The 24,646-nt window shown below is 46.7% G+C and overlaps 19 non-coding genes across 19 annotated transcripts; all 19 read right to left on the reverse strand.

Annotated features, from left to right (window-relative positions):
* Positions 1–455: 455 nt before the first annotated feature.
* Positions 456–646, reverse strand: LOC142260272 (U2 spliceosomal RNA). The gene has a single exon (XR_012728584.1). It is a non-coding gene; the product is annotated as a U2 spliceosomal RNA (small nuclear RNA).
* A 1,117-nt stretch (positions 647–1,763) lies between these two features.
* LOC142260286 (U2 spliceosomal RNA) lies at positions 1,764–1,954 on the reverse strand. Its single transcript, XR_012728595.1, has one exon. It is a non-coding gene; the product is annotated as a U2 spliceosomal RNA (small nuclear RNA).
* Positions 1,955–3,071: 1,117 nt separating this feature from the next.
* Positions 3,072–3,262, reverse strand: LOC142260298 (U2 spliceosomal RNA). The gene has a single exon (XR_012728605.1). It is a non-coding gene; the product is annotated as a U2 spliceosomal RNA (small nuclear RNA).
* A 1,117-nt stretch (positions 3,263–4,379) lies between these two features.
* Positions 4,380–4,570, reverse strand: LOC142260310 (U2 spliceosomal RNA). Its single transcript, XR_012728616.1, has one exon. It is a non-coding gene; the product is annotated as a U2 spliceosomal RNA (small nuclear RNA).
* A 1,117-nt stretch (positions 4,571–5,687) lies between these two features.
* LOC142260322 (U2 spliceosomal RNA) lies at positions 5,688–5,878 on the reverse strand. The gene has a single exon (XR_012728619.1). It is a non-coding gene; the product is annotated as a U2 spliceosomal RNA (small nuclear RNA).
* Positions 5,879–6,995: 1,117 nt separating this feature from the next.
* LOC142260334 (U2 spliceosomal RNA) lies at positions 6,996–7,186 on the reverse strand. Its single transcript, XR_012728620.1, has one exon. It is a non-coding gene; the product is annotated as a U2 spliceosomal RNA (small nuclear RNA).
* A 1,117-nt stretch (positions 7,187–8,303) lies between these two features.
* Positions 8,304–8,494, reverse strand: LOC142259789 (U2 spliceosomal RNA). The gene has a single exon (XR_012728147.1). It is a non-coding gene; the product is annotated as a U2 spliceosomal RNA (small nuclear RNA).
* Positions 8,495–9,611: 1,117 nt separating this feature from the next.
* Positions 9,612–9,802, reverse strand: LOC142259790 (U2 spliceosomal RNA). Its single transcript, XR_012728148.1, has one exon. It is a non-coding gene; the product is annotated as a U2 spliceosomal RNA (small nuclear RNA).
* A 1,117-nt stretch (positions 9,803–10,919) lies between these two features.
* On the reverse strand, positions 10,920–11,110 carry LOC142259791 (U2 spliceosomal RNA). The gene has a single exon (XR_012728149.1). It is a non-coding gene; the product is annotated as a U2 spliceosomal RNA (small nuclear RNA).
* A 1,117-nt stretch (positions 11,111–12,227) lies between these two features.
* LOC142259792 (U2 spliceosomal RNA) lies at positions 12,228–12,418 on the reverse strand. The gene has a single exon (XR_012728150.1). It is a non-coding gene; the product is annotated as a U2 spliceosomal RNA (small nuclear RNA).
* A 1,117-nt stretch (positions 12,419–13,535) lies between these two features.
* Positions 13,536–13,726, reverse strand: LOC142259793 (U2 spliceosomal RNA). The gene has a single exon (XR_012728151.1). It is a non-coding gene; the product is annotated as a U2 spliceosomal RNA (small nuclear RNA).
* Positions 13,727–14,843: 1,117 nt separating this feature from the next.
* On the reverse strand, positions 14,844–15,034 carry LOC142259795 (U2 spliceosomal RNA). Its single transcript, XR_012728153.1, has one exon. It is a non-coding gene; the product is annotated as a U2 spliceosomal RNA (small nuclear RNA).
* Positions 15,035–16,151: 1,117 nt separating this feature from the next.
* Positions 16,152–16,342, reverse strand: LOC142259796 (U2 spliceosomal RNA). The gene has a single exon (XR_012728154.1). It is a non-coding gene; the product is annotated as a U2 spliceosomal RNA (small nuclear RNA).
* Positions 16,343–17,459: 1,117 nt separating this feature from the next.
* Positions 17,460–17,650, reverse strand: LOC142259798 (U2 spliceosomal RNA). Its single transcript, XR_012728155.1, has one exon. It is a non-coding gene; the product is annotated as a U2 spliceosomal RNA (small nuclear RNA).
* Positions 17,651–18,767: 1,117 nt separating this feature from the next.
* Positions 18,768–18,958, reverse strand: LOC142259799 (U2 spliceosomal RNA). The gene has a single exon (XR_012728156.1). It is a non-coding gene; the product is annotated as a U2 spliceosomal RNA (small nuclear RNA).
* Positions 18,959–20,075: 1,117 nt separating this feature from the next.
* LOC142259800 (U2 spliceosomal RNA) lies at positions 20,076–20,266 on the reverse strand. The gene has a single exon (XR_012728157.1). It is a non-coding gene; the product is annotated as a U2 spliceosomal RNA (small nuclear RNA).
* A 1,117-nt stretch (positions 20,267–21,383) lies between these two features.
* On the reverse strand, positions 21,384–21,574 carry LOC142259801 (U2 spliceosomal RNA). Its single transcript, XR_012728158.1, has one exon. It is a non-coding gene; the product is annotated as a U2 spliceosomal RNA (small nuclear RNA).
* A 1,117-nt stretch (positions 21,575–22,691) lies between these two features.
* LOC142259802 (U2 spliceosomal RNA) lies at positions 22,692–22,882 on the reverse strand. Its single transcript, XR_012728159.1, has one exon. It is a non-coding gene; the product is annotated as a U2 spliceosomal RNA (small nuclear RNA).
* Positions 22,883–23,999: 1,117 nt separating this feature from the next.
* On the reverse strand, positions 24,000–24,190 carry LOC142260253 (U2 spliceosomal RNA). Its single transcript, XR_012728567.1, has one exon. It is a non-coding gene; the product is annotated as a U2 spliceosomal RNA (small nuclear RNA).
* Between the last annotated feature and the right edge of the window lie 456 nt (positions 24,191–24,646).

A 24,646-nucleotide genomic window follows, 5' to 3' on the forward strand; every position in this document is an offset into this window, starting at 1 on the left:
GGTTAGAGAGGGGCTTTCTCAGAGGGCTTTTTACAGTTTGTCTATTCCCAATTAGCCGGTTTAGTATACTTAATGAAAGTACTAATTCTTTCATAGGCCGCCCATTCTTAGTATTTGACGTTCAGGTAACAACAGGTAACTTTATTTGGAGTGGAAGCAGAGAGATAACACCAGATGCCAATTGTAGATCCTCTCACACCTGTGGTCACTGCAGCATCTGACTCCACTTTGTCCAAAAGGGATCTATTCCATTCAATTACACATGATCTAGATTAGACTGACAACAAGATACTGCACGGGACATAGCAGAGTTGGTGAAGTTGAGTGGTGATGAGTTTGCTATTTGGATGAATAAAGCAAGTAAAAAGTGTGTTAGATAAAAATTCATTTCAATTCGCTAATCGGGCTAATATGAATCAGGTGAATCGAGTTCTGCTTTTGGAAACTGGGTTAAGAAGGGGTGCACCGTTCCTGGAGGTACTGCAATACCAGGTCAATGCGTGGAGTGGACAGAGCAAGCTCTTTTTCCATCTCCCTGTTCTAAAAATCCATTTAATATATGGTCCCCAGATAGGGGACGTATCAGATATTAAACTGATAAGAACAGATACTACACTTGATCTTAGCCAAAAGGCCGAGAAGCGATAACCAGAATTGGTTTGGGCCTCGAGTGGCACCCTGGCCTATGCCGGACACATCTTAGGGAGAGAGAGCGAGAGGGAGACAAACCCACGCCTACACAAGACATTTTGTCACCCAAGCCAACCCTTGAAAAGGCTGCTTTGCAGAGCAAAAACAAGAAGAATGGTGCGTTTTGCAGCCGCCGCCCACTGCAATGAATCTGAATAACTCCTCCTTTAGGGCGCAAGCAACTCCCCTCCCCCTTGCAGTCTTTCCAATTCACGATACAAAAAGACGGACAGGACAGGTTGCCTGACTTTCCGTCACTGCCACCCTTTGCCATCCTTACCCGTAGAAAGCCCTTTCATCATCCCCAAACCCTAATCTTTTCCCTTTCCTTCCCAGCCCCCAAACCCTGCCCTCTGTACCTTTCTCACCACCCGCTTCCCTTCTCCTGTCATCCCCCTACCACCCGGGAAAAAAAGAGATTGCCCCCTCCTTCCACTAGCCCACCCTCCCACCCAAAGAACAACTTCTTCTGCGCAGCTTGTTTTCTAGGCAGCAGCGCTATTGTGATGTCATCGGGGGGCATTGTGACAAGCCGCCAGTGTTCCGTCTCTTCATGTTGTGCACTGTTCAAACCGAAAATACATCAACAGGCAGGCTACAGAAAAGCTTACTAACAAAGGTTAGAGAGGGGCTTTCTCAGAGGGCTTTTTACAGTTTGTCTATTCCCAATTAGCCGGTTTAGTATACTTAATGAAAGTACTAATTCTTTCATAGGCCGCCCATTCTTAGTATTTGACGTTCAGGTAACAACAGGTAACTTTATTTGGAGTGGAAGCAGAGAGATAACACCAGATGCCAATTGTAGATCCTCTCACACCTGTGGTCACTGCAGCATCTGACTCCACTTTGTCCAAAAGGGATCTATTCCATTCAATTACACATGATCTAGATTAGACTGACAACAAGATACTGCACGGGACATAGCAGAGTTGGTGAAGTTGAGTGGTGATGAGTTTGCTATTTGGATGAATAAAGCAAGTAAAAAGTGTGTTAGATAAAAATTCATTTCAATTCGCTAATCGGGCTAATATGAATCAGGTGAATCGAGTTCTGCTTTTGGAAACTGGGTTAAGAAGGGGTGCACCGTTCCTGGAGGTACTGCAATACCAGGTCAATGCGTGGAGTGGACAGAGCAAGCTCTTTTTCCATCTCCCTGTTCTAAAAATCCATTTAATATATGGTCCCCAGATAGGGGACGTATCAGATATTAAACTGATAAGAACAGATACTACACTTGATCTTAGCCAAAAGGCCGAGAAGCGATAACCAGAACTGGTTTGGGCCTCGAGTGGCACCCTGGCCTATGCCGGACACATCTTAGGGAGAGAGAGCGAGAGGGAGACAAACCCACGCCTACACAAGACATTTTGTCACCCAAGCCAACCCTTGAAAAGGCTGCTTTGCAGAGCAAAAACAAGAAGAATGGTGCGTTTTGCAGCCGCCGCCCACTGCAATGAATCTGAATAACTCCTCCTTTAGGGCGCAAGCAACTCCCCTCCCCCTTGCAGTCTTTCCAATTCACGATACAAAAAGACGGACAGGACAGGTTGCCTGACTTTCCGTCACTGCCACCCTTTGCCATCCTTACCCGTAGAAAGCCCTTTCATCATCCCCAAACCCTAATCTTTTCCCTTTCCTTCCCAGCCCCCAAACCCTGCCCTCTGTACCTTTCTCACCACCCGCTTCCCTTCTCCTGTCATCCCCCTACCACCCGGGAAAAAAAGAGATTGCCCCCTCCTTCCACTAGCCCACCCTCCCACCCAAAGAACAACTTCTTCTGCGCAGCTTGTTTTCTAGGCAGCAGCGCTATTGTGATGTCATCGGGGGGCATTGTGACAAGCCGCCAGTGTTCCGTCTCTTCATGTTGTGCACTGTTCAAACCGAAAATACATCAACAGGCAGGCTACAGAAAAGCTTACTAACAAAGGTTAGAGAGGGGCTTTCTCAGAGGGCTTTTTACAGTTTGTCTATTCCCAATTAGCCGGTTTAGTATACTTAATGAAAGTACTAATTCTTTCATAGGCCGCCCATTCTTAGTATTTGACGTTCAGGTAACAACAGGTAACTTTATTTGGAGTGGAAGCAGAGAGATAACACCAGATGCCAATTGTAGATCCTCTCACACCTGTGGTCACTGCAGCATCTGACTCCACTTTGTCCAAAAGGGATCTATTCCATTCAATTACACATGATCTAGATTAGACTGACAACAAGATACTGCACGGGACATAGCAGAGTTGGTGAAGTTGAGTGGTGATGAGTTTGCTATTTGGATGAATAAAGCAAGTAAAAAGTGTGTTAGATAAAAATTCATTTCAATTCGCTAATCGGGCTAATATGAATCAGGTGAATCGAGTTCTGCTTTTGGAAACTGGGTTAAGAAGGGGTGCACCGTTCCTGGAGGTACTGCAATACCAGGTCAATGCGTGGAGTGGACAGAGCAAGCTCTTTTTCCATCTCCCTGTTCTAAAAATCCATTTAATATATGGTCCCCAGATAGGGGACGTATCAGATATTAAACTGATAAGAACAGATACTACACTTGATCTTAGCCAAAAGGCCGAGAAGCGATAACCAGAATTGGTTTGGGCCTCGAGTGGCACCCTGGCCTATGCCGGACACATCTTAGGGAGAGAGAGCGAGAGGGAGACAAACCCACGCCTACACAAGACATTTTGTCACCCAAGCCAACCCTTGAAAAGGCTGCTTTGCAGAGCAAAAACAAGAAGAATGGTGCGTTTTGCAGCCGCCGCCCACTGCAATGAATCTGAATAACTCCTCCTTTAGGGCGCAAGCAACTCCCCTCCCCCTTGCAGTCTTTCCAATTCACGATACAAAAAGACGGACAGGACAGGTTGCCTGACTTTCCGTCACTGCCACCCTTTGCCATCCTTACCCGTAGAAAGCCCTTTCATCATCCCCAAACCCTAATCTTTTCCCTTTCCTTCCCAGCCCCCAAACCCTGCCCTCTGTACCTTTCTCACCACCCGCTTCCCTTCTCCTGTCATCCCCCTACCACCCGGGAAAAAAAGAGATTGCCCCCTCCTTCCACTAGCCCACCCTCCCACCCAAAGAACAACTTCTTCTGCGCAGCTTGTTTTCTAGGCAGCAGCGCTATTGTGATGTCATCGGGGGGCATTGTGACAAGCCGCCAGTGTTCCGTCTCTTCATGTTGTGCACTGTTCAAACCGAAAATACATCAACAGGCAGGCTACAGAAAAGCTTACTAACAAAGGTTAGAGAGGGGCTTTCTCAGAGGGCTTTTTACAGTTTGTCTATTCCCAATTAGCCGGTTTAGTATACTTAATGAAAGTACTAATTCTTTCATAGGCCGCCCATTCTTAGTATTTGACGTTCAGGTAACAACAGGTAACTTTATTTGGAGTGGAAGCAGAGAGATAACACCAGATGCCAATTGTAGATCCTCTCACACCTGTGGTCACTGCAGCATCTGACTCCACTTTGTCCAAAAGGGATCTATTCCATTCAATTACACATGATCTAGATTAGACTGACAACAAGATACTGCACGGGACATAGCAGAGTTGGTGAAGTTGAGTGGTGATGAGTTTGCTATTTGGATGAATAAAGCAAGTAAAAAGTGTGTTAGATAAAAATTCATTTCAATTCGCTAATCGGGCTAATATGAATCAGGTGAATCGAGTTCTGCTTTTGGAAACTGGGTTAAGAAGGGGTGCACCGTTCCTGGAGGTACTGCAATACCAGGTCAATGCGTGGAGTGGACAGAGCAAGCTCTTTTTCCATCTCCCTGTTCTAAAAATCCATTTAATATATGGTCCCCAGATAGGGGACGTATCAGATATTAAACTGATAAGAACAGATACTACACTTGATCTTAGCCAAAAGGCCGAGAAGCGATAACCAGAATTGGTTTGGGCCTCGAGTGGCACCCTGGCCTATGCCGGACACATCTTAGGGAGAGAGAGCGAGAGGGAGACAAACCCACGCCTACACAAGACATTTTGTCACCCAAGCCAACCCTTGAAAAGGCTGCTTTGCAGAGCAAAAACAAGAAGAATGGTGCGTTTTGCAGCCGCCGCCCACTGCAATGAATCTGAATAACTCCTCCTTTAGGGCGCAAGCAACTCCCCTCCCCCTTGCAGTCTTTCCAATTCACGATACAAAAAGACGGACAGGACAGGTTGCCTGACTTTCCGTCACTGCCACCCTTTGCCATCCTTACCCGTAGAAAGCCCTTTCATCATCCCCAAACCCTAATCTTTTCCCTTTCCTTCCCAGCCCCCAAACCCTGCCCTCTGTACCTTTCTCACCACCCGCTTCCCTTCTCCTGTCATCCCCCTACCACCCGGGAAAAAAAGAGATTGCCCCCTCCTTCCACTAGCCCACCCTCCCACCCAAAGAACAACTTCTTCTGCGCAGCTTGTTTTCTAGGCAGCAGCGCTATTGTGATGTCATCGGGGGGCATTGTGACAAGCCGCCAGTGTTCCGTCTCTTCATGTTGTGCACTGTTCAAACCGAAAATACATCAACAGGCAGGCTACAGAAAAGCTTACTAACAAAGGTTAGAGAGGGGCTTTCTCAGAGGGCTTTTTACAGTTTGTCTATTCCCAATTAGCCGGTTTAGTATACTTAATGAAAGTACTAATTCTTTCATAGGCCGCCCATTCTTAGTATTTGACGTTCAGGTAACAACAGGTAACTTTATTTGGAGTGGAAGCAGAGAGATAACACCAGATGCCAATTGTAGATCCTCTCACACCTGTGGTCACTGCAGCATCTGACTCCACTTTGTCCAAAAGGGATCTATTCCATTCAATTACACATGATCTAGATTAGACTGACAACAAGATACTGCACGGGACATAGCAGAGTTGGTGAAGTTGAGTGGTGATGAGTTTGCTATTTGGATGAATAAAGCAAGTAAAAAGTGTGTTAGATAAAAATTCATTTCAATTCGCTAATCGGGCTAATATGAATCAGGTGAATCGAGTTCTGCTTTTGGAAACTGGGTTAAGAAGGGGTGCACCGTTCCTGGAGGTACTGCAATACCAGGTCAATGCGTGGAGTGGACAGAGCAAGCTCTTTTTCCATCTCCCTGTTCTAAAAATCCATTTAATATATGGTCCCCAGATAGGGGACGTATCAGATATTAAACTGATAAGAACAGATACTACACTTGATCTTAGCCAAAAGGCCGAGAAGCGATAACCAGAATTGGTTTGGGCCTCGAGTGGCACCCTGGCCTATGCCGGACACATCTTAGGGAGAGAGAGCGAGAGGGAGACAAACCCACGCCTACACAAGACATTTTGTCACCCAAGCCAACCCTTGAAAAGGCTGCTTTGCAGAGCAAAAACAAGAAGAATGGTGCGTTTTGCAGCCGCCGCCCACTGCAATGAATCTGAATAACTCCTCCTTTAGGGCGCAAGCAACTCCCCTCCCCCTTGCAGTCTTTCCAATTCACGATACAAAAAGACGGACAGGACAGGTTGCCTGACTTTCCGTCACTGCCACCCTTTGCCATCCTTACCCGTAGAAAGCCCTTTCATCATCCCCAAACCCTAATCTTTTCCCTTTCCTTCCCAGCCCCCAAACCCTGCCCTCTGTACCTTTCTCACCACCCGCTTCCCTTCTCCTGTCATCCCCCTACCACCCGGGAAAAAAAGAGATTGCCCCCTCCTTCCACTAGCCCACCCTCCCACCCAAAGAACAACTTCTTCTGCGCAGCTTGTTTTCTAGGCAGCAGCGCTATTGTGATGTCATCGGGGGGCATTGTGACAAGCCGCCAGTGTTCCGTCTCTTCATGTTGTGCACTGTTCAAACCGAAAATACATCAACAGGCAGGCTACAGAAAAGCTTACTAACAAAGGTTAGAGAGGGGCTTTCTCAGAGGGCTTTTTACAGTTTGTCTATTCCCAATTAGCCGGTTTAGTATACTTAATGAAAGTACTAATTCTTTCATAGGCCGCCCATTCTTAGTATTTGACGTTCAGGTAACAACAGGTAACTTTATTTGGAGTGGAAGCAGAGAGATAACACCAGATGCCAATTGTAGATCCTCTCACACCTGTGGTCACTGCAGCATCTGACTCCACTTTGTCCAAAAGGGATCTATTCCATTCAATTACACATGATCTAGATTAGACTGACAACAAGATACTGCACGGGACATAGCAGAGTTGGTGAAGTTGAGTGGTGATGAGTTTGCTATTTGGATGAATAAAGCAAGTAAAAAGTGTGTTAGATAAAAATTCATTTCAATTCGCTAATCGGGCTAATATGAATCAGGTGAATCGAGTTCTGCTTTTGGAAACTGGGTTAAGAAGGGGTGCACCGTTCCTGGAGGTACTGCAATACCAGGTCAATGCGTGGAGTGGACAGAGCAAGCTCTTTTTCCATCTCCCTGTTCTAAAAATCCATTTAATATATGGTCCCCAGATAGGGGACGTATCAGATATTAAACTGATAAGAACAGATACTACACTTGATCTTAGCCAAAAGGCCGAGAAGCGATAACCAGAATTGGTTTGGGCCTCGAGTGGCACCCTGGCCTATGCCGGACACATCTTAGGGAGAGAGAGCGAGAGGGAGACAAACCCACGCCTACACAAGACATTTTGTCACCCAAGCCAACCCTTGAAAAGGCTGCTTTGCAGAGCAAAAACAAGAAGAATGGTGCGTTTTGCAGCCGCCGCCCACTGCAATGAATCTGAATAACTCCTCCTTTAGGGCGCAAGCAACTCCCCTCCCCCTTGCAGTCTTTCCAATTCACGATACAAAAAGACGGACAGGACAGGTTGCCTGACTTTCCGTCACTGCCACCCTTTGCCATCCTTACCCGTAGAAAGCCCTTTCATCATCCCCAAACCCTAATCTTTTCCCTTTCCTTCCCAGCCCCCAAACCCTGCCCTCTGTACCTTTCTCACCACCCGCTTCCCTTCTCCTGTCATCCCCCTACCACCCGGGAAAAAAAGAGATTGCCCCCTCCTTCCACTAGCCCACCCTCCCACCCAAAGAACAACTTCTTCTGCGCAGCTTGTTTTCTAGGCAGCAGCGCTATTGTGATGTCATCGGGGGGCATTGTGACAAGCCGCCAGTGTTCCGTCTCTTCATGTTGTGCACTGTTCAAACCGAAAATACATCAACAGGCAGGCTACAGAAAAGCTTACTAACAAAGGTTAGAGAGGGGCTTTCTCAGAGGGCTTTTTACAGTTTGTCTATTCCCAATTAGCCGGTTTAGTATACTTAATGAAAGTACTAATTCTTTCATAGGCTGCCCATTCTTAGTATTTGACGTTCAGGTAACAACAGGTAACTTTATTTGGAGTGGAAGCAGAGAGATAACACCAGATGCCAATTGTAGATCCTCTCACACCTGTGGTCACTGCAGCATCTGACTCCACTTTGTCCAAAAGGGATCTATTCCATTCAATTACACATGATCTAGATTAGACTGACAACAAGATACTGCACGGGACATAGCAGAGTTGGTGAAGTTGAGTGGTGATGAGTTTGCTATTTGGATGAATAAAGCAAGTAAAAAGTGTGTTAGATAAAAATTCATTTCAATTCGCTAATCGGGCTAATATGAATCAGGTGAATCGAGTTCTGCTTTTGGAAACTGGGTTAAGAAGGGGTGCACCGTTCCTGGAGGTACTGCAATACCAGGTCAATGCGTGGAGTGGACAGAGCAAGCTCTTTTTCCATCTCCCTGTTCTAAAAATCCATTTAATATATGGTCCCCAGATAGGGGACGTATCAGATATTAAACTGATAAGAACAGATACTACACTTGATCTTAGCCAAAAGGCCGAGAAGCGATAACCAGAATTGGTTTGGGCCTCGAGTGGCACCCTGGCCTATGCCGGACACATCTTAGGGAGAGAGAGCGAGAGGGAGACAAACCCACGCCTACACAAGACATTTTGTCACCCAAGCCAACCCTTGAAAAGGCTGCTTTGCAGAGCAAAAACAAGAAGAATGGTGCGTTTTGCAGCCGCCGCCCACTGCAATGAATCTGAATAACTCCTCCTTTAGGGCGCAAGCAACTCCCCTCCCCCTTGCAGTCTTTCCAATTCACGATACAAAAAGACGGACAGGACAGGTTGCCTGACTTTCCGTCACTGCCACCCTTTGCCATCCTTACCCGTAGAAAGCCCTTTCATCATCCCCAAACCCTAATCTTTTCCCTTTCCTTCCCAGCCCCCAAACTCTGCCCTCTGTACCTTTCTCACCACCCGCTTCCCTTCTCCTGTCATCCCCCTACCACCCGGGAAAAAAAGAGATTGCCCCCTCCTTCCACTAGCCCACCCTCCCACCCAAAGAACAACTTCTTCTGCGCAGCTTGTTTTCTAGGCAGCAGCGCTATTGTGATGTCATCGGGGGGCATTGTGACAAGCCGCCAGTGTTCCGTCTCTTCATGTTGTGCACTGTTCAAACCGAAAATACATCAACAGGCAGGCTACAGAAAAGCTTACTAACAAAGGTTAGAGAGGGGCTTTCTCAGAGGGCTTTTTACAGTTTGTCTATTCCCAATTAGCCGGTTTAGTATACTTAATGAAAGTACTAATTCTTTCATAGGCCGCCCATTCTTAGTATTTGACGTTCAGGTAACAACAGGTAACTTTATTTGGAGTGGAAGCAGAGAGATAACACCAGATGCCAATTGTAGATCCTCTCACACCTGTGGTCACTGCAGCATCTGACTCCACTTTGTCCAAAAGGGATCTATTCCATTCAATTACACATGATCTAGATTAGACTGACAACAAGATACTGCACGGGACATAGCAGAGTTGGTGAAGTTGAGTGGTGATGAGTTTGCTATTTGGATGAATAAAGCAAGTAAAAAGTGTGTTAGATAAAAATTCATTTCAATTCGCTAATCGGGCTAATATGAATCAGGTGAATCGAGTTCTGCTTTTGGAAACTGGGTTAAGAAGGGGTGCACCGTTCCTGGAGGTACTGCAATACCAGGTCAATGCGTGGAGTGGACAGAGCAAGCTCTTTTTCCATCTCCCTGTTCTAAAAATCCATTTAATATATGGTCCCCAGATAGGGGACGTATCAGATATTAAACTGATAAGAACAGATACTACACTTGATCTTAGCCAAAAGGCCGAGAAGCGATAACCAGAATTGGTTTGGGCCTCGAGTGGCACCCTGGCCTATGCCGGACACATCTTAGGGAGAGAGAGCGAGAGGGAGACAAACCCACGCCTACACAAGACATTTTGTCACCCAAGCCAACCCTTGAAAAGGCTGCTTTGCAGAGCAAAAACAAGAAGAATGGTGCGTTTTGCAGCCGCCGCCCACTGCAATGAATCTGAATAACTCCTCCTTTAGGGCGCAAGCAACTCCCCTCCCCCTTGCAGTCTTTCCAATTCACGATACAAAAAGACGGACAGGACAGGTTGCCTGACTTTCCGTCACTGCCACCCTTTGCCATCCTTACCCGTAGAAAGCCCTTTCATCATCCCCAAACCCTAATCTTTTCCCTTTCCTTCCCAGCCCCCAAACCCTGCCCTCTGTACCTTTCTCACCACCCGCTTCCCTTCTCCTGTCATCCCCCTACCACCCGGGAAAAAAAGAGATTGCCCCCTCCTTCCACTAGCCCACCCTCCCACCCAAAGAACAACTTCTTCTGCGCAGCTTGTTTTCTAGGCAGCAGCGCTATTGTGATGTCATCGGGGGGCATTGTGACAAGCCGCCAGTGTTCCGTCTCTTCATGTTGTGCACTGTTCAAACCGAAAATACATCAACAGGCAGGCTACAGAAAAGCTTACTAACAAAGGTTAGAGAGGGGCTTTCTCAGAGGGCTTTTTACAGTTTGTCTATTCCCAATTAGCCGGTTTAGTATACTTAATGAAAGTACTAATTCTTTCATAGGCCGCCCATTCTTAGTATTTGACGTTCAGGTAACAACAGGTAACTTTATTTGGAGTGGAAGAAGAGAGATAACACCAGATGCCAATTGTAGATCCTCTCACACCTGTGGTCACTGCAGCATCTGACTCCACTTTGTCCAAAAGGGATCTATTCCATTCAATTACACATGATCTAGATTAGACTGACAACAAGATACTGCACGGGACATAGCAGAGTTGGTGAAGTTGAGTGGTGATGAGTTTGCTATTTGGATGAATAAAGCAAGTAAAAAGTGTGTTAGATAAAAATTCATTTCAATTCGCTAATCGGGCTAATATGAATCAGGTGAATCGAGTTCTGCTTTTGGAAACTGGGTTAAGAAGGGGTGCACCGTTCCTGGAGGTACTGCAATACCAGGTCAATGCGTGGAGTGGACAGAGCAAGCTCTTTTTCCATCTCCCTGTTCTAAAAATCCATTTAATATATGGTCCCCAGATAGGGGACGTATCAGATATTAAACTGATAAGAACAGATACTACACTTGATCTTAGCCAAAAGGCCGAGAAGCGATAACCAGAATTGGTTTGGGCCTCGAGTGGCACCCTGGCCTATGCCGGACACATCTTAGGGAGAGAGAGCGAGAGGGAGACAAACCCACGCCTACACAAGACATTTTGTCACCCAAGCCAACCCTTGAAAAGGCTGCTTTGCAGAGCAAAAACAAGAAGAATGGTGCGTTTTGCAGCCGCCGCCCACTGCAATGAATCTGAATAACTCCTCCTTTAGGGCGCAAGCAACTCCCCTCCCCCTTGCAGTCTTTCCAATTCACGATACAAAAAGACGGACAGGACAGGTTGCCTGACTTTCCGTCACTGCCACCCTTTGCCATCCTTACCCGTAGAAAGCCCTTTCATCATCCCCAAACCCTAATCTTTTCCCTTTCCTTCCCAGCCCCCAAACCCTGCCCTCTGTACCTTTCTCACCACCCGCTTCCCTTCTCCTGTCATCCCCCTACCACCCGGGAAAAAAAGAGATTGCCCCCTCCTTCCACTAGCCCACCCTCCCACCCAAAGAACAACTTCTTCTGCGCAGCTTGTTTTCTAGGCAGCAGCGCTATTGTGATGTCATCGGGGGGCATTGTGACAAGCCGCCAGTGTTCCGTCTCTTCATGTTGTGCACTGTTCAAACCGAAAATACATCAACAGGCAGGCTACAGAAAAGCTTACTAACAAAGGTTAGAGAGGGGCTTTCTCAGAGGGCTTTTTACAGTTTGTCTATTCCCAATTAGCCGGTTTAGTATACTTAATGAAAGTACTAATTCTTTCATAGGCCGCCCATTCTTAGTATTTGACGTTCAGGTAACAACAGGTAACTTTATTTGGAGTGGAAGCAGAGAGATAACACCAGATGCCAATTGTAGATCCTCTCACACCTGTGGTCACTGCAGCATCTGACTCCACTTTGTCCAAAAGGGATCTATTCCATTCAATTACACATGATCTAGATTAGACTGACAACAAGATACTGCACGGGACATAGCAGAGTTGGTGAAGTTGAGTGGTGATGAGTTTGCTATTTGGATGAATAAAGCAAGTAAAAAGTGTGTTAGATAAAAATTCATTTCAATTCGCTAATCGGGCTAATATGAATCAGGTGAATCGAGTTCTGCTTTTGGAAACTGGGTTAAGAAGGGGTGCACCGTTCCTGGAGGTACTGCAATACCAGGTCAATGCGTGGAGTGGACAGAGCAAGCTCTTTTTCCATCTCCCTGTTCTAAAAATCCATTTAATATATGGTCCCCAGATAGGGGACGTATCAGATATTAAACTGATAAGAACAGATACTACACTTGATCTTAGCCAAAAGGCCGAGAAGCGATAACCAGAATTGGTTTGGGCCTCGAGTGGCACCCTGGCCTATGCCGGACACATCTTAGGGAGAGAGAGCGAGAGGGAGACAAACCCACGCCTACACAAGACATTTTGTCACCCAAGCCAACCCTTGAAAAGGCTGCTTTGCAGAGCAAAAACAAGAAGAATGGTGCGTTTTGCAGCCGCCGCCCACTGCAATGAATCTGAATAACTCCTCCTTTAGGGCGCAAGCAACTCCCCTCCCCCTTGCAGTCTTTCCAATTCACGATACAAAAAGACGGACAGGACAGGTTGCCTGACTTTCCGTCACTGCCACCCTTTGCCATCCTTACCCGTAGAAAGCCCTTTCATCATCCCCAAACCCTAATCTTTTCCCTTTCCTTCCCAGCCCCCAAACCCTGCCCTCTGTACCTTTCTCACCACCCGCTTCCCTTCTCCTGTCATCCCCCTACCACCCGGGAAAAAAAGAGATTGCCCCCTCCTTCCACTAGCCCACCCTCCCACCCAAAGAACAACTTCTTCTGCGCAGCTTGTTTTCTAGGCAGCAGCGCTATTGTGATGTCATCGGGGGGCATTGTGACAAGCCGCCAGTGTTCCGTCTCTTCATGTTGTGCACTGTTCAAACCGAAAATACATCAACAGGCAGGCTACAGAAAAGCTTACTAACAAAGGTTAGAGAGGGGCTTTCTCAGAGGGCTTTTTACAGTTTGTCTATTCCCAATTAGCCGGTTTAGTATACTTAATGAAAGTACTAATTCTTTCATAGGCCGCCCATTCTTAGTATTTGACGTTCAGGTAACAACAGGTAACTTTATTTGGAGTGGAAGCAGAGAGATAACACCAGATGCCAATTGTAGATCCTCTCACACCTGTGGTCACTGCAGCATCTGACTCCACTTTGTCCAAAAGGGATCTATTCCATTCAATTACACATGATCTAGATTAGACTGACAACAAGATACTGCACGGGACATAGCAGAGTTGGTGAAGTTGAGTGGTGATGAGTTTGCTATTTGGATGAATAAAGCAAGTAAAAAGTGTGTTAGATAAAAATTCATTTCAATTCGCTAATCGGGCTAATATGAATCAGGTGAATCGAGTTCTGCTTTTGGAAACTGGGTTAAGAAGGGGTGCACCGTTCCTGGAGGTACTGCAATACCAGGTCAATGCGTGGAGTGGACAGAGCAAGCTCTTTTTCCATCTCCCTGTTCTAAAAATCCATTTAATATATGGTCCCCAGATAGGGGACGTATCAGATATTAAACTGATAAGAACAGATACTACACTTGATCTTAGCCAAAAGGCCGAGAAGCGATAACCAGAATTGGTTTGGGCCTCGAGTGGCACCCTGGCCTATGCCGGACACATCTTAGGGAGAGAGAGCGAGAGGGAGACAAACCCACGCCTACACAAGACATTTTGTCACCCAAGCCAACCCTTGAAAAGGCTGCTTTGCAGAGCAAAAACAAGAAGAATGGTGCGTTTTGCAGCCGCCGCCCACTGCAATGAATCTGAATAACTCCTCCTTTAGGGCGCAAGCAACTCCCCTCCCCCTTGCAGTCTTTCCAATTCACGATACAAAAAGACGGACAGGACAGGTTGCCTGACTTTCCGTCACTGCCACCCTTTGCCATCCTTACCCGTAGAAAGCCCTTTCATCATCCCCAAACCCTAATCTTTTCCCTTTCCTTCCCAGCCCCCAAACCCTGCCCTCTGTACCTTTCTCACCACCCGCTTCCCTTCTCCTGTCATCCCCCTACCACCCGGGAAAAAAAGAGATTGCCCCCTCCTTCCACTAGCCCACCCTCCCACCCAAAGAACAACTTCTTCTGCGCAGCTTGTTTTCTAGGCAGCAGCGCTATTGTGATGTCATCGGGGGGCATTGTGACAAGCCGCCAGTGTTCCGTCTCTTCATGTTGTGCACTGTTCAAACCGAAAATACATCAACAGGCAGGCTACAGAAAAGCTTACTAACAAAGGTTAGAGAGGGGCTTTCTCAGAGGGCTTTTTACAGTTTGTCTATTCCCAATTAGCCGGTTTAGTATACTTAATGAAAGTACTAATTCTTTCATAGGCCGCCCATTCTTAGTATTTGACGTTCAGGTAACAACAGGTAACTTTATTTGGAGTGGAAGCAGAGAGATAACACCAGATGCCAATTGTAGATCCTCTCACACCTGTGGTCACTGCAGCATCTGACTCCACTTTGTCCAAAAGGGATCTATTCCATTCAATTACACATGATCTAGATTAGACTGACAACAAGATACTGCACGGGACATAGCAGAGTTGGTGAAGTTGAGTGGTGATGAGTTTGCTATTTGGATGAATAAAGCAAGTAAAAAGTGTGTTAGATAAAAATTCATTTCAATTCGCTAATCGGGCTAATATGAATCAGGTGAATCGAGTTCTGCTTTTGGAAACTGGGTTAAGAAGGGGTGCACCGTTCCTGGAGGTACTGCAATACCAGGTCAATGCGTGGAGTGGACAGAGCAAGCTCTTTTTCCATCTCCCTGTTCTAAAAATCCATTTAATATATGGTCCCCAGATAGGGGACGTATCAGATATTAAACTGATAAGAACAGATACTACACTTGATCTTAGCCAAAAGGCCGAGAAGCGATAACCAGAATTGGTTTGGGCCTCGAGTGGCACCCTGGCCTATGCCGGACACATCTTAGGGAGAGAGAGCGAGAGGGAGACAAACCCACGCCTACACAAGACATTTTGTCACCCAAGCCAACCCTTGAAAAGGCTGCTTTGCAGAGCAAAAACAAGAAGAATGGTGCGTTTTGCAGCCGCCGCCCACTGCAATGAATCTGAATAACTCCTCCTTTAGGGCGCAAGCAACTCCCCTCCCCCTTGCAGTCTTTCCAATTCACGATACAAAAAGACGGACAGGACAGGTTGCCTGACTTTCCGTCACTGCCACCCTTTGCCATCCTTACCCGTAGAAAGCCCTTTCATCATCCCCAAACCCTAATCTTTTCCCTTTCCTTCCCAGCCCCCAAACCCTGCCCTCTGTACCTTTCTCACCACCCGCTTCCCTTCTCCTGTCATCCCCCTACCACCCGGGAAAAAAAGAGATTGCCCCCTCCTTCCACTAGCCCACCCTCCCACCCAAAGAACAACTTCTTCTGCGCAGCTTGTTTTCTAGGCAGCAGCGCTATTGTGATGTCATCGGGGGGCATTGTGACAAGCCGCCAGTGTTCCGTCTCTTCATGTTGTGCACTGTTCAAACCGAAAATACATCAACAGGCAGGCTACAGAAAAGCTTACTAACAAAGGTTAGAGAGGGGCTTTCTCAGAGGGCTTTTTACAGTTTGTCTATTCCCAATTAGCCGGTTTAGTATACTTAATGAAAGTACTAATTCTTTCATAGGCCGCCCATTCTTAGTATTTGACGTTCAGGTAACAACAGGTAACTTTATTTGGAGTGGAAGCAGAGAGATAACACCAGATGCCAATTGTAGATCCTCTCACACCTGTGGTCACTGCAGCATCTGACTCCACTTTGTCCAAAAGGGATCTATTCCATTCAATTACACATGATCTAGATTAGACTGACAACAAGATACTGCACGGGACATAGCAGAGTTGGTGAAGTTGAGTGGTGATGAGTTTGCTATTTGGATGAATAAAGCAAGTAAAAAGTGTGTTAGATAAAAATTCATTTCAATTCGCTAATCGGGCTAATATGAATCAGGTGAATCGAGTTCTGCTTTTGGAAACTGGGTTAAGAAGGGGTGCACCGTTCCTGGAGGTACTGCAATACCAGGTCAATGCGTGGAGTGGACAGAGCAAGCTCTTTTTCCATCTCCCTGTTCTAAAAATCCATTTAATATATGGTCCCCAGATAGGGGACGTATCAGATATTAAACTGATAAGAACAGATACTACACTTGATCTTAGCCAAAAGGCCGAGAAGCGATAACCAGAATTGGTTTGGGCCTCGAGTGGCACCCTGGCCTATGCCGGACACATCTTAGGGAGAGAGAGCGAGAGGGAGACAAACCCACGCCTACACAAGACATTTTGTCACCCAAGCCAACCCTTGAAAAGGCTGCTTTGCAGAGCAAAAACAAGAAGAATGGTGCGTTTTGCAGCCGCCGCCCACTGCAATGAATCTGAATAACTCCTCCTTTAGGGCGCAAGCAACTCCCCTCCCCCTTGCAGTCTTTCCAATTCACGATACAAAAAGACGGACAGGACAGGTTGCCTGACTTTCCGTCACTGCCACCCTTTGCCATCCTTACCCGTAGAAAGCCCTTTCATCATCCCCAAACCCTAATCTTTTCCCTTTCCTTCCCAGCCCCCAAACCCTGCCCTCTGTACCTTTCTCACCACCCGCTTCCCTTCTCCTGTCATCCCCCTACCACCCGGGAAAAAAAGAGATTGCCCCCTCCTTCCACTAGCCCACCCTCCCACCCAAAGAACAACTTCTTCTGCGCAGCTTGTTTTCTAGGCAGCAGCGCTATTGTGATGTCATCGGGGGGCATTGTGACAAGCCGCCAGTGTTCCGTCTCTTCATGTTGTGCACTGTTCAAACCGAAAATACATCAACAGGCAGGCTACAGAAAAGCTTACTAACAAAGGTTAGAGAGGGGCTTTCTCAGAGGGCTTTTTACAGTTTGTCTATTCCCAATTAGCCGGTTTAGTATACTTAATGAAAGTACTAATTCTTTCATAGGCCGCCCATTCTTAGTATTTGACGTTCAGGTAACAACAGGTAACTTTATTTGGAGTGGAAGCAGAGAGATAACACCAGATGCCAATTGTAGATCCTCTCACACCTGTGGTCACTGCAGCATCTGACTCCACTTTGTCCAAAAGGGATCTATTCCATTCAATTACACATGATCTAGATTAGACTGACAACAAGATACTGCACGGGACATAGCAGAGTTGGTGAAGTTGAGTGGTGATGAGTTTGCTATTTGGATGAATAAAGCAAGTAAAAAGTGTGTTAGATAAAAATTCATTTCAATTCGCTAATCGGGCTAATATGAATCAGGTGAATCGAGTTCTGCTTTTGGAAACTGGGTTAAGAAGGGGTGCACCGTTCCTGGAGGTACTGCAATACCAGGTCAATGCGTGGAGTGGACAGAGCAAGCTCTTTTTCCATCTCCCTGTTCTAAAAATCCATTTAATATATGGTCCCCAGATAGGGGACGTATCAGATATTAAACTGATAAGAACAGATACTACACTTGATCTTAGCCAAAAGGCCGAGAAGCGATAACCAGAATTGGTTTGGGCCTCGAGTGGCACCCTGGCCTATGCCGGACACATCTTAGGGAGAGAGAGCGAGAGGGAGACAAACCCACGCCTACACAAGACATTTTGTCACCCAAGCCAACCCTTGAAAAGGCTGCTTTGCAGAGCAAAAACAAGAAGAATGGTGCGTTTTGCAGCCGCCGCCCACTGCAATGAATCTGAATAACTCCTCCTTTAGGGCGCAAGCAACTCCCCTCCCCCTTGCAGTCTTTCCAATTCACGATACAAAAAGACGGACAGGACAGGTTGCCTGACTTTCCGTCACTGCCACCCTTTGCCATCCTTACCCGTAGAAAGCCCTTTCATCATCCCCAAACAATAATCTTTTCCCTTTCCTTCCCAGCCCCCAAACCCTGCCCTCTGTACCTTTCTCACCACCCGCTTCCCTTCTCCTGTCATCCCCCTACCACCCGGGAAAAAAAGAGATTGCCCCCTCCTTCCACTAGCCCACCCTCCCACCCAAAGAACAACTTCTTCTGCGCAGCTTGTTTTCTAGGCAGCAGCGCTATTGTGATGTCATCGGGGGGCATTGTGACAAGCCGCCAGTGTTCCGTCTCTTCATGTTGTGCACTGTTCAAACCGAAAATACATCAACAGGCAGGCTACAGAAAAGCTTACTAACAAAGGTTAGAGAGGGGCTTTCTCAGAGGGCTTTTTACAGTTTGTCTATTCCCAATTAGCCGGTTTAGTATACTTAATGAAAGTACTAATTCTTTCATAGGCCGCCCATTCTTAGTATTTGACGTTCAGGTAACAACAGGTAACTTTATTTGGAGTGGAAGCAGAGAGATAACACCAGATGCCAATTGTAGATCCTCTCACACCTGTGGTCACTGCAGCATCTGACTCCACTTTGTCCAAAAGGGATCTATTCCATTCAATTACACATGATCTAGATTAGACTGACAACAAGATACTGCACGGGACATAGCAGAGTTGGTGAAGTTGAGTGGTGATGAGTTTGCTATTTGGATGAATAAAGCAAGTAAAAAGTGTGTTAGATAAAAATTCATTTCAATTCGCTAATCGGGCTAATATGAATCAGGTGAATCGAGTTCTGCTTTTGGAAACTGGGTTAAGAAGGGGTGCACCGTTCCTGGAGGTACTGCAATACCAGGTCAATGCGTGGAGTGGACAGAGCAAGCTCTTTTTCCATCTCCCTGTTCTAAAAATCCATTTAATATATGGTCCCCAGATAGGGGACGTATCAGATATTAAACTGATAAGAACAGATACTACACTTGATCTTAGCCAAAAGGCCGAGAAGCGATAACCAGAATTGGTTTGGGCCTCGAGTGGCACCCTGGCCTATGCCGGACACATCTTAGGGAGAGAGAGCGAGAGGGAGACAAACCCACGCCTACACAAGACATTTTGTCACCCAAGCCAACCCTTGAAAAGGCTGCTTTGCAGAGCAAAAACAAGAAGAATGGTGCGTTTTGCAGCCGCCGCCCACTGCAATGAATCTGAATAACTCCTCCTTTAGGGCGCAAGCAACTCCCCTCCCCCTTGCAGTCTTTCCAATTCACGATACAAAAAGACGGACAGGACAGGTTGCCTGACTTTCCGTCACTGCCACCCTTTGCCATCCTTACCCGTAGAAAGCCCTTTCATCATCCCCAAACCCTAATCTTTTCCCTTTCCTTCCCAGCCCCCAAACCCTGCCCTCTGTACCTTTCTCACCACCCGCTTCCCTTCTCCTGTCATCCCCCTACCACCCGGGAAAAAAAGAGATTGCCCCCTCCTTCCACTAGCCCACCCTCCCACCCAAAGAACAACTTCTTCTGCGCAGCTTGTTTTCTAGGCAGCAGCGCTATTGTGATGTCATCGGGGGGCATTGTGACAAGCCGCCAGTGTTCCGTCTCTTCATGTTGTGCACTGTTCAAACCGAAAATACATCAACAGGCAGGCTACAGAAAAGCTTACTAACAAAGGTTAGAGAGGGGCTTTCTCAGAGGGCTTTTTACAGTTTGTCTATTCCCAATTAGCCGGTTTAGTATACTTAATGAAAGTACTAATTCTTTCATAGGCCGCCCATTCTTAGTATTTGACGTTCAGGTAACAACAGGTAACTTTATTTGGAGTGGAAGCAGAGAGATAACACCAGATGCCAATTGTAGATCCTCTCACACCTGTGGTCACTGCAGCATCTGACTCCACTTTGTCCAAAAGGGATCTATTCCATTCAATTACACATGATCTAGATTAGACTGACAACAAGATACTGCACGGGACATAGCAGAGTTGGTGAAGTTGAGTGGTGATGAGTTTGCTATTTGGATGAATAAAGCAAGTAAAAAGTGTGTTAGATAAAAATTCATTTCAATTCGCTAATCGGGCTAATATGAATCAGGTGAATCGAGTTCTGCTTTTGGAAACTGGGTTAAGAAGGGGTGCACCGTTCCTGGAGGTACTGCAATACCAGGTCAATGCGTGGAGTGGACAGAGCAAGCTCTTTTTCCATCTCCCTGTTCTAAAAATCCATTTAATATATGGTCCCCAGATAGGGGACGTATCAGATATTAAACTGATAAGAACAGATACTACACTTGATCTTAGCCAAAAGGCCGAGAAGCGATAACCAGAATTGGTTTGGGCCTCGAGTGGCACCCTGGCCTATGCCGGACACATCTTAGGGAGAGAGAGCGAGAGGGAGACAAACCCACGCCTACACAAGACATTTTGTCACCCAAGCCAACCCTTGAAAAGGCTGCTTTGCAGAGCAAAAACAAGAAGAATGGTGCGTTTTGCAGCCGCCGCCCACTGCAATGAATCTGAATAACTCCTCCTTTAGGGCGCAAGCAACTCCCCTCCCCCTTGCAGTCTTTCCAATTCACGATACAAAAAGACGGACAGGACAGGTTGCCTGACTTTCCGTCACTGCCACCCTTTGCCATCCTTACCCGTAGAAAGCCCTTTCATCATCCCCAAACCCTAATCTTTTCCCTTTCCTTCCCAGCCCCCAAACCCTGCCCTCTGTACCTTTCTCACCACCCGCTTCCCTTCTCCTGTCATCCCCCTACCACCCGGGAAAAAAAGAGATTGCCCCCTCCTTCCACTAGCCCACCCTCCCACCCAAAGAACAACTTCTTCTGCGCAGCTTGTTTTCTAGGCAGCAGCGCTATTGTGATGTCATCGGGGGGCATTGTGACAAGCCGCCAGTGTTCCGTCTCTTCATGTTGTGCACTGTTCAAACCGAAAATACATCAACAGGCAGGCTACAGAAAAGCTTACTAACAAAGGTTAGAGAGGGGCTTTCTCAGAGGGCTTTTTACAGTTTGTCTATTCCCAATTAGCCGGTTTAGTATACTTAATGAAAGTACTAATTCTTTCATAGGCCGCCCATTCTTAGTATTTGACGTTCAGGTAACAACAGGTAACTTTATTTGGAGTGGAAGCAGAGAGATAACACCAGATGCCAATTGTAGATCCTCTCACACCTGTGGTCACTGCAGCATCTGACTCCACTTTGTCCAAAAGGGATCTATTCCATTCAATTACACATGATCTAGATTAGACTGACAACAAGATACTGCACGGGACATAGCAGAGTTGGTGAAGTTGAGTGGTGATGAGTTTGCTATTTGGATGAATAAAGCAAGTAAAAAGTGTGTTAGATAAAAATTCATTTCAATTCGCTAATCGGGCTAATATGAATCAGGTGAATCGAGTTCTGCTTTTGGAAACTGGGTTAAGAAGGGGTGCACCGTTCCTGGAGGTACTGCAATACCAGGTCAATGCGTGGAGTGGACAGAGCAAGCTCTTTTTCCATCTCCCTGTTCTAAAAATCCATTTAATATATGGTCCCCAGATAGGGGACGTATCAGATATTAAACTGATAAGAACAGATACTACACTTGATCTTAGCCAAAAGGCCGAGAAGCGATAACCAGAATTGGTTTGGGCCTCGAGTGGCACCCTGGCCTATGCCGGACACATCTTAGGGAGAGAGAGCGAGAGGGAGACAAACCCACGCCTACACAAGACATTTTGTCACCCAAGCCAACCCTTGAAAAGGCTGCTTTGCAGAGCAAAAACAAGAAGAATGGTGCGTTTTGCAGCCGCCGCCCACTGCAATGAATCTGAATAACTCCTCCTTTAGGGCGCAAGCAACTCCCCTCCCCCTTGCAGTCTTTCCAATTCACGATACAAAAAGACGGACAGGACAGGTTGCCTGACTTTCCGTCACTGCCACCCTTTGCCATCCTTACCCGTAGAAAGCCCTTTCATCATCCCCAAACCCTAATCTTTTCCCTTTCCTTCCCAGCCCCCAAACCCTGCCCTCTGTACCTTTCTCACCACCCACTTCCCTTCTCCTGTCATCCCCCTACCACCCGGGAAAAAAAGAGATTGCCCCCTCCTTCCACTAGCCCACCCTCCCACCCAAAGAACAACTTCTTCTGCGCAGCTTGTTTTCTAGGCAGCAGCGCTATTGTGATGTCATCGGGGGGCATTGTGACAAGCCGCCAGTGTTCCGTCTCTTCATGTTGTGCACTGTTCAAACCGAAAATACATCAACAGGCAGGCTACAGAAAAGCTTACTAACAAAGGTTAGAGAGGGGCTTTCTCAGAGGGCTTTTTACAGTTTGTCTATTCCCAATTAGCCGGTTTAGTATACTTAATGAAAGTACTAATTCTTTCATAGGCCGCCCATTCTTAGTATTTGACGTTCAGGTAACAACAGGTAACTTTATTTGGAGTGGAAGCAGAGAGATAACACCAGATGCCAATTGTAGATCCTCTCACACCTGTGGTCACTGCAGCATCTGACTCCACTTTGTCCAAAAGGGATCTATTCCATTCAATTACACATGATCTAGATTAGACTGACAACAAGATACTGCACGGGACATAGCAGAGTTGGTGAAGTTGAGTGGTGATGAGTTTGCTATTTGGATGAATAAAGCAAGTAAAAAGTGTGTTAGATAAAAATTCATTTCAATTCGCTAATCGGGCTAATATGAATCAGGTGAATCGAGTTCTGCTTTTGGAAACTGGGTTAAGAAGGGGTGCACCGTTCCTGGAGGTACTGCAATACCAGGTCAATGCGTGGAGTGGACAGAGCAAGCTCTTTTTCCATCTCCCTGTTCTAAAAATCCATTTAATATATGGTCCCCAGATAGGGGACGTATCAGATATTAAACTGATAAGAACAGATACTACACTTGATCTTAGCCAAAAGGCCGAGAAGCGATAACCAGAATTGGTTTGGGCCTCGAGTGGCACCCTGGCCTATGCCGGACACATCTTAGGGAGAGAGAGCGAGAGGGAGACAAACCCACGCCTACACAAGACATTTTGTCACCCAAGCCAACCCTTGAAAAGGCTGCTTTGCAGAGCAAAAACAAGAAGAATGGTGCGTTTTGCAGCCGCCGCCCACTACAATGAATCTGAATAACTCCTCCTTTAGGGCGCAAGCAACTCCCCTCCCCCTTGCAGTCTTTCCAATTCACGATACAAAAAGACGGACAGGACAGGTTGCCTGACTTTCCGTCACTGCCACCCTTTGCCATCCTTACCCGTAGAAAGCCCTTTCATCATCCCCAAACCCTAATCTTTTCCCTTTCCTTCCCAGCCCCCAAACCCTGCCCTCTGTACCTTTCTCACCACCCGCTTCCCTTCTCCTGTCATCCCCCTACCACCCGGGAAAAAAAGAGATTGCCCCCTCCTTCCACTAGCCCACCCTCCCACCCAAAGAACAACTTCTTCTGCGCAGCTTGTTTTCTAGGCAGCAGCGCTATTGTGATGTCATCGGGGGGCATTGTGACAAGCCGCCAGTGTTCCGTCTCTTCATGTTGTGCACTGTTCAAACCGAAAATACATCAACAGGCAGGCTACAGAAAAGCTTACTAACAAAGGTTAGAGAGGGGCTTTCTCAGAGGGCTTTTTACAGTTTGTCTATTCCCAATTAGCCGGTTTAGTATACTTAATGAAAGTACTAATTCTTTCATAGGCCGCCCATTCTTAGTATTTGACGTTCAGGTAACAACAGGTAACTTTATTTGGAGTGGAAGCAGAGAGATAACACCAGATGCCAATTGTAGATCCTCTCACACCTGTGGTCACTGCAGCATCTGACTCCACTTTGTCCAAAAGGGATCTATTCCATTCAATTACACATGATCTAGATTAGACTGACAACAAGATACTGCACGGGACATAGCAGAGTTGGTGAAGTTGAGTGGTGATGAGTTTGCTATTTGGATGAATAAAGCAAGTAAAAAGTGTGTTAGATAAAAATTCATTTCAATTCGCTAATCGGGCTAATATGAATCAGGTGAATCGAGTTCTGCTTTTGGAAACTGGGTTAAGAAGGGGTGCACCGTTCCTGGAGGTACTGCAATACCAGGTCAATGCGTGGAGTGGACAGAGCAAGCTCTTTTTCCATCTCCCTGTTCTAAAAATCCATTTAATATATGGTCCCCAGATAGGGGACGTATCAGATATTAAACTGATAAGAACAGATACTACACTTGATCTCAGCCAAAAGGCCGAGAAGCGATAACCAGAATTGGTTTGGGCCTCGAGTGGCACCCTGGCCTATGCCGGACACATCTTAGGGAGAGAGAGCGAGAGGGAGACAAACCCACGCCTACACAAGACATTTTGTCACCCAAGCCAACCCTTGAAAAGGCTGCTTTGCAGAGCAAAAACAAGAAGAATGGTGCGTTTTGCAGCCGCCGCCCACTGCAATGAATCTGAATAACTCCTCCTTTAGGGCGCAAGCAACTCCCCTCCCCCTTGCAGTCTTTCCAATTCACGATACAAAAAGACGGACAGGACAGGTTGCCTGACTTTCCGTCACTGCCACCCTTTGCCATCCTTACCCGTAGAAAGCCCTTTCATCATCCCCAAACCCTAATCTTTTCCCTTTCCTTCCCAGCCCCCAAACCCTGCCCTCTGTACCTTTCTCACCACCCGCTTCCCTTCTCCTGTCATCCCCCTACCACCCGGGAAAA

Source organism: Anomaloglossus baeobatrachus, assembly GCF_048569485.1.
Source record: "Anomaloglossus baeobatrachus isolate aAnoBae1 chromosome 9 unlocalized genomic scaffold, aAnoBae1.hap1 SUPER_9_unloc_5, whole genome shotgun sequence".
In the NCBI taxonomy this organism is placed as follows: Eukaryota; Metazoa; Chordata; class Amphibia; order Anura; family Aromobatidae; genus Anomaloglossus; species Anomaloglossus baeobatrachus.